Consider the following 8,587-nt stretch of genomic DNA (forward strand, 5'->3'; position numbering starts at 1 on the left):
AATACACTCCTTACATTAGACACACAGGAACAAATCAGGCACGAAATTGAAGCACTACTCAACACAAACAACACACTCACCGTACAAGATAATACATCCGTTCTAAACAACTCTGAAATACAGACATTTGCGACACTGCAGCCATCGATAGATACAAATAATCACACGAACCAAACACTCACATCCCTTCAAAAAGAATTAGACAATGCATTATTAGAATTCTCAAACACTGACCCAACACAAAGACCACGAATACCTAAACAAAGTCACACTACAAAATTACGCACACTTTCACAAACATTAAATGACCACATCTTACCAAATTACATTAACGATAACACAAGCTTACATCAACTACACTTTGTTGTGTATTGCGGTGCGGTTGCAGTTTCTAGATGTAACGGTGCAAGAATAACAATAAACAAACAACAGCACACAACAAAAAAACGCTCACCCCCGGCCTGGGAAAAACGCCTGATAACTCGCATCGATAACATCAGACGTGACTTAGGTCGGATTACACAATACATACAAGGAACTCGTTCTTCAAAACTAACACGACAAGTAACCCAAACGCAAAAGCCTAAACAGCACTTTAGACTCATAACATGACACACAACATACTGTAATATCTCCACCCTTAACTCAACCAACCACACAAACACAACTTCCTGAACAAACAAACGCAATAAATACAAGTAACGCAACATGCACTACAAAGACGCCCTCACCCAATAAAGTTACACGACCTAGCACAGCTAAAAAACACAAAACTCCTTCTTCACAGAAACACACCACATTATCACAACCCACTCGTACTCAACCCAAACGCAACAACCTTAACAGCACTACAGGCTCACAAAATACTGTAACGTCTCCACCAATAACCCAAGCAACCACACAAATACAACCTCAAGAACAAAGAAACACAAGAAATACAAGTAACGCAACATGCACTACAAAGACAGGTCCACTCAATAAAGTTACACGCCCTAGCACAGTTAAAAAACATAAAACTCATTCTTCACAGAAACACACCACGTTATCACAACCCACTCGTATACAACCCAAACGCAAAAACCTAAACAGCACTACAGGCTCACAAAATACTGTAATATCTCCACGAATAACCCAAGCAACCACACAAACACAACCTCAAGAACAAAGAAACACAATAAATACAAGTAACGCAACATGCACTACAAAAACAGGTCCACCCAATAAAATTACACGTCTTAGCACAGTTAAAAAACACAATACTCCTCTTTCTCAGAAACAACCCACTCGTATTCAACCGAAACGCAACAACCTTAAAAGCACTACAGGCTCACAAAATACTGTAATATCTCCACGAATAACCCAAGCAACCACACAAATACAACCTCAAGAACAAAGAAACACAAGAAATACAAGTAACGCAACATGCACTACAAAGACAGGTCCACCCAATAAAGTTACACGTCTTAGCACAGTTAAAAAACATAAAAGTCATTCTTCACAGAAACACACCACGTTATCACAACCCACTCGTATACAACCCAAACGCAAAAACCTAAACAGCACTACTAGCTCACAAAATACAGTAATACCTCCACCAATAACCCAAGCAATAACACAAATACAACCTCAAGAACAAAGAAACACCATAAATACAAGTAAGGCAACATGTACCACAAAGACAGGTCCACCCAATAAAGTTACACGTCCTAGCACAGTAAAAAAACACAAAACTCCATCCTCACCGAAGAACACCACGTTATCACAACCCACTCGTATTCAACCCAAACGCAAAGCCAAAGAAACACTTACACAATAAACTCCATTTAATAAAATTACAGGAATTATTATAATGATTTTTGTTTTGTTTTGTTTTCCTCTTTCCTGATAGCGTTGGCTTATTGTGCCCATGTGTGATTTTTTTTTGAAACAGAACTACACGCTCACAACATACTGTAATATCTCCACCAAAAACCCAAGCAACAACACAAATACAACCTCAAGAACAAAGAAACACCATAAATACAAGTAACGCAACATGCACTACAAAGACAGGTCCACCCAATAAAGTTACACGCGCTAGCAGAGTTAAAAAACACATAATTCCTTCTTCACCGAAGCACACCACTTTATCACAACCCACTCGTATTCAACCCAAACGCAAAAACCTATACAGCACTACTAGCTCACAAAATACTGTAATATCTCCATCAATAACCCAAGCAACCTCACAAATACGACCTCAGGAACAAAGAAACACCATAAATACAATTAAAAAACACAAAACTCCTTCTTCACAGAAACACACCACGTTATCACAACCCACTCGTATTCAACCGAAACGCGAAAACCTTAACAGAACTACATGCTCACAACATACTGTAATATCTCCACCAAAAACCCAAGCAACCACACAAATACAACGTCAAGAACAAATAAACACCATAAATACAAGTAACGCAACATGCACTACAAAGACAGGTCCACCCAATAAAGTTACACGCCCTAGCACACTTAAAAAACACATAACTCCTTCTTCACAGAAACACACCACATTGTCACAACCCACTCGTATACAACCGAAGCGCAAAAACCTTAACAGCACCACAGGCTCACAAAATACTGCAATATCTCCACCAAAAACCCAAACAACATCACAAATACGACCTCAGGAACAAAGAAACACCATAAATACAATTAAAAAACACAAAACTCCTTCTTCACATAAACACACCACGTTATCACAACCCACTCGTATTCAACCCAAACGCAAAGCCAAAGAAACACTTATACACAATAAACTCTATTTAATAAAATTACAGGAATTATTATAATATAATGATATTTTTGTTTTGTTTTCTTCTTTTCTGATAGCGTTGACTATTGGGGCCATTAATAGCTATGTTGGTAAGTATGAATTACATACTATCTCTAGATTTCCAATGTGAGTGTGTGAATATTTATTTTATTGTTTATTTTTCTTTAGAACCCTACATAACTTCACCAGACACAGACACTAATCGTTACTTGATTTTAATCCGTGCGATTAGTTAACCAGGCTAGACCTGAGTTCTCACAAGAAACACCGACCATAATAATAATAATAATCACCTGAAATAAAAGAAAAAATTTTATTAAAGAAAAGAGCATTAAATAGGTTCCGTCGCCATCCTACAATGGAGAATTTAATCGAATTTAAAAAACGAAGATCCGAGTGTCGTCGGCGGATATTAGAGGCACAAAGAAACTCATGGCAAAGATACGTTTCCACCATCACACCGGAGACAACCATTGGCGAAGTCTGGAAGAAGGTAGGAGCAATATCCGGTAAAATCGGCTGCGCTTATCCCAGATTTCTGCGTAACTCCGATGGGGTAGTTACCAACAACCTGCAGGAAATAAGTAACATTATTGCCGATCAATTCTATAAAGTTAGCAGTTCACTCAATTATCCTCGTACTTTTCTAGAGGCTAAAATCGAGAAAGAATTGACACCTATAAACTTTGATACCGATGAAACTCTAGATGATAACTTACCCTTTAACCTAGAAGATCTAGATGAAGCAATCCGTAACACCAAGTCATGTTCACCGGGAGGAGATGGTATCCATAACCAGATGCTTCGTCACTGTAGTGCTGAAATGAAAGAGATCATCTTAAAATTCTTTAATACCTGCTGGATCGAATCAACTTACCCTTCTGAATGGAAACAGGCAGTTGTAGTCCCTATACCGAAGCCGGGAAAAGACCCGCTGTTAGCACAACACTACCGTCCAATAAGTTTGACCTCTTGTCTAGGCAAACTGTTGGAAAAGATGGTAAACGGGAGGTTGCAAACGTTCCTCGAACGTAACAATATATACGTCCCATATCAAACCGGTTTTCGGAAGGGACGATCAACTATTGACCATCTGGTCAAGTTGAGCGATCGTATTCTGAATACGTTCGACAGTGGCGAGCACCTGGTTGGGGTCTTCTTTGACATCAAGGGTGCATACGACATGACTTGGAGGTATGGTATACTACAAAATATGTTCAAATATAATCTACGAGGGAATCTGCCAAAGTTTATACAATCTTTTGTGGAAAATAGGAAATTTGTCGTACGAGTTGGCGACGCTTATTCAAACGAGCACGTTTTAGAGAATGGGGTGCCGCAGGGCTCCACACTTAGCTGTTCCCTGTTTGGCATTGCCATCAACGAAATAGCTCGAGGTGTTGCTGACGAAATCGGAAAATGTTTATACGTCGACGACCTGACGATTTTTTGTGCAGATAAGACCGTCGGTATTATAACACGTAAATTACAAGTGGCGATAAATCAAATATGTAATAATGCCAACGTTGTTGGGTTTGTGTTATCAGAGGAGAAAACGAAGGTTGCACATTTTTGTCGACTTCGCAAACCCCATTATGACCCGGTTTTATTTATGAATGACCGCATAATAAGCGTGGTCCAAGAGGTCAAGTTCCTGGGTCTAACGTTCGATAGAGAGCTACGCTGGTCCGCGCATATACAGAACGTTGCTACTACATGTAGAAAGTCCCTGAATGTCATCCGAGTCTTAGCTCACCACAAGTGGGGAGCGCATCCCAAGACGCTGCTAGACCTATATAAAGGTCTCATACTATCAAGGATCGACTACGGATGTTCTGTGTATTCTACATGTAGTAGTAATACGTTGCTTGGCAAGCTGGACAGAATACAGAATCTTGCCATAAGATACTCCCTTGGAGCCTTTCCGACCAGTCCCGTCGAGTCACTAAACGTTGGGGCAAACATTCTTCCTCTAGCTCTTCGAAGAAAGCAGATCGTGGTAAATTATTACCTCAAAGTGTCGATGGATGGTAATCATCCGAATTACCATCTGCTAAGAAACGTAACCACGCGCGCCCGTCTGTATAGATGTAGGTCCTTAGGAGAAAGAGCTAGAGAGGAGTTTGCATATCTACAACTGGAATATGCCGACATTGTAGACATGACTATAACAGCACGACGTGGGGTTGTGAAAGCGCGTGTGTATGAACGCTGGAATGGACAGTGGGCGGAGTCTGATGCCTTTCTGAAAAGGGTCAAAGCTGAAATAGGGCCTTTGTTTCCTTTAGGCATGGCTCGTCTGGCCTTAACGAGACTATTCAGACTTCGACTCGGTCACAGTGCTCTGACCCACGGATTTCTGTTGGCGGGTGATGATCGGCCACAATGTGACCACTGTGGAGTGGATTTGTCTTTGGAACACATACTATGCGTTTGCCCGGAATATAGGAATGCGCGAGATCTTAACAAAATAAGTGATACTTGGGCGGAAAATCTTAATACCAAGGACAAATGCCTAAATTCTCTACGTTTTATTAGTAGCATTGGTTTTAATGATAAACTGTAATATTTATAGTATGTTGACGGTTTGTTTTGTGTGTAATTGAAAGGCAAATGGCCTTAGAAGCCGAGCCTAAGGTGGGGTTTTAGTGGGTATACCTGTTAGGAGAGCCCCACACTACTCCGGAAATTTTCCTTCCGGAGTGTGCTTAATAATAATAATAATAGTAATCTTTATTTTGCTATACCTCATAATAAATACAAACTTAAAACATTGTTTGGCAAAAGACATATTCTCATGGTTCGTAGACCGTCTGAGGAGTTGCTTCTTAAGTAAAAATATAAATACAATAAAATAAAATTAAGCCACCTTTTGCTATATATAGCAGTAAAAGAAAAGAAAAAATAATAACTAACCTACGCAAACAATTTAAGTATTTAATATAATGAAACTAACTGAAATCTATACTTCCATGAGAATGAAATTAATTAACGGATTTGCAAATGCTTTTGAGTGCACCTTTTCTGATTCCAAAAATCATTCACCCAAAATTTTTCGGTTTCATGAAATAGCAAGTTGTGAAATATGTATCGTGGAAAAACGTTGGTTCTTTGTTTTATTTTTTAATAATAGTGGATCAGTTTCATTTGCGTCAGTAATTTGAATATATCGACTGTAACTTGATTCACACCCGCTCCTTAAGACCGCCGGAACGCATCAAAAACAGACCATCGCCATTCCAACAATCCTGCTTTTATTTAACAAAATTACAGTTTCATATTAGCTGATATTGATCTAGAAGGTTCAGTGTTGAACCTAATATACTTTGTTTGTTGATATATTGCACCATTTTGTCGTAATTGTTGGAATTGCGAGATACAAAATACAATGAAGCGCAGACACACACCCATGTCCATTAATTGTAAAATTTTATCAGTCCGTACTGTTTCGTAGTTCAGCCACTATATGAAAGATGGCATTATTATCGCGTTATATTTTTACTATTCGTATTTTGTAATTGCCGCCTCGAATGAAAAATAATTTAATTCATATTGTTCTTCAGTAAACAATAAGCGTTTTGTAGTAGGTAGTAGGTAAATGTTTTAGAAACAAATGCATGCGTTGGAAAATCTAAAATTTTCGCAAGTAGGAATTACACGCAAGTGCATCATAATAATACATTTTTTGAAAGCATGTTGTCTAAAAACTACATGAGCTATTTTCATATTTTGACCAAGGGCTCGTGCTTGAAACAAAATATGGAAATAACCAAATGCAGTCTTTTACTTAACACTTGCTTGCATCAAAAATTATCATGTTTATTTTAAAGAACGAGTCTAATTCGGCACAATATTTCTAGAATCTTTGATTTATTTCAAATTAGCATAAACCTCATTAGCACAGAAAGCACTCGTTGAAATTATTTTCCCTTGTTACTATAGACACGGGGCCTATAAGAAATTATTGCCGGGATCTTTCACATAGAGGGAAATTATCACTGTAATTGAGCGATAATTGCCCGCTTCATATTGGATTTATTACGCATGAGGCGCTCTTCTCTCTTCAGTTTTTTAGCGAATTTTTTAAGAATTAAAAAAGATGTGCCATGTATGCGTTTTGTCCGTCCGTCCTGGAATTTTTGCAGTAGGTAGCTTATACCTTGAAGGTGTGCCAGATGGACATCAAATTTCGCTGTGTAAAAGGGGGGGCCCCGCACGAATTATTTCCTGAGATGCTGTTTTTGAAAGAAAACGGCAATAGCTTTTACATACGAGATACGACAACAAATTGGTCTCAGATTTTGCATACGAATGCCTTTAATGGCGCCAAGTTAAACTTTAGAAAAGGGGGGGGGTGGACGTAAACACATGTTCTACCTTTCATGGTATTATAATGAAAGGTCTCATCGAAATAAATTGATTTGTACAAACTATATAACTTTCCCGTGCGACTCTTTTTCGAAAACAATGAGCGAAGGGGCCTGAGGGGGGTGGGGGGGTTAAAAATTAATTTCATCTCTCATTGAATTCTAATTAAAGGCCTCAACGAAAGGAACAAACTACTGCCCTTCTTTCTGTCCTCTTATCAAACTACGGAGTGGAGGGGGAGGAGTGGAACTAGTTTTCCTTCACGGTACTCTAATGAAACGTCTCAACGAAAGGAATTAATTTATACTAACGATAGTCATCCTCCTCGATCCCTTGTCGTGATCGGTTATAATTCCTTATATCTTAAGAGTGAACTGTCAAAGGAAAGTACCTACAAAGGGCCATTGGGACGTTTGGAAGAAATATAACCATTAGGCATTTAATTTAAATAAAATTTGATACATATCCACTTGGAATAAAACTAAATTTAACGCCAGTTTCAAAATTTGGCTTTGCGCATGCGCAGTGCTTTCTTATTCATGGAGGCATTTAAATGAAACACTTGGGATAAAAGAAAATTTAACACCAGTTTCAAAATTTTTTCTTATTTATGGAGGGAGTTAAATGAAATTTGATACATAGCCACTTGGAATAAAGCAAATGTAGCGCCATTTTTCAAATTTGGTTTTGTGCAGGATGTACAGTGCCAACTTTCTTATTTATGGAAGAAATTTCGTAGGGGTGTTTTAAAAAAAATGCGCTTTACCAAGGGTTGTGCACAATTTGTACTTGTTAAACCTTAAATTTCATGTTTTCTTTCGGCCTAGCAAACTTTCGCGGTTCGCAGGATCTCAATTAGGGAATCGTTTGCAATACAGATGCACGGTTTTTATTGCACGCGAGGTACACTTGCAACATATCAGTTAATTGACTGAAATCCATTAAAAAAAATTAAAGCCAGCAACCACAGTAAAGTTTCTCACGATTTCTGTTACATTCGATGCCCCCGATAATAATAATTTAAAACCTAGTTTAAAACATTTTTGTTGCATTGAATTCGGACAACAACTGTAGGCGCTACAGGTTGAAGCGTTTTTTAAATTACCCCCTGTATTGTATCCAGACGATCCATTTTGCCTTTGTGGATGCTCTCCTCCCAGATATCCCAATCGCCCTTTGTTGAGTGCCCTCGTCCGACACTACGGTCTTAGGATATAAGAAATTATCACCGATCACGATAAAGGGTCGAGGAGAACCGGTTAACCCCCCCCCCCCCCGGCTCAACTCTGATAAAATGTGGGTGAAAAGGGTGGTAGTTGACAGGGAACAGTTCCTTTCGTTGAGACCTTTAATCAGATTACCTTGAAAGGTAAAAACATTTCCGCCCCCCTCCCCCCAACTCCG

The 8,587-nt window shown here is 38.8% G+C and overlaps 1 long non-coding RNA gene across 1 annotated transcript; it reads right to left on the reverse strand.

The window, feature by feature from the left end:
- Window positions 1–3,113: 3,113 nt before the first annotated feature.
- LOC116179030 lies at window positions 3,114–4,194 on the reverse strand. The gene is made up of 3 exons (XR_004146938.1): window positions 4,072–4,194; window positions 3,693–4,019; window positions 3,114–3,633 (listed from the first exon to the last, which is right to left on the reverse strand). It is a non-coding gene; the product is annotated as an uncharacterized LOC116179030 (long non-coding RNA).
- Window positions 4,195–8,587: the final 4,393 nt, after the last annotated feature.

Source organism: Photinus pyralis, unplaced genomic scaffold (genome assembly GCF_008802855.1).
Source record: "Photinus pyralis isolate 1611_PpyrPB1 unplaced genomic scaffold, Ppyr1.3 Ppyr1.4_LG8, whole genome shotgun sequence".
Lineage (NCBI taxonomy): Eukaryota > Metazoa > Arthropoda > Insecta > Coleoptera > Lampyridae > Photinus > Photinus pyralis.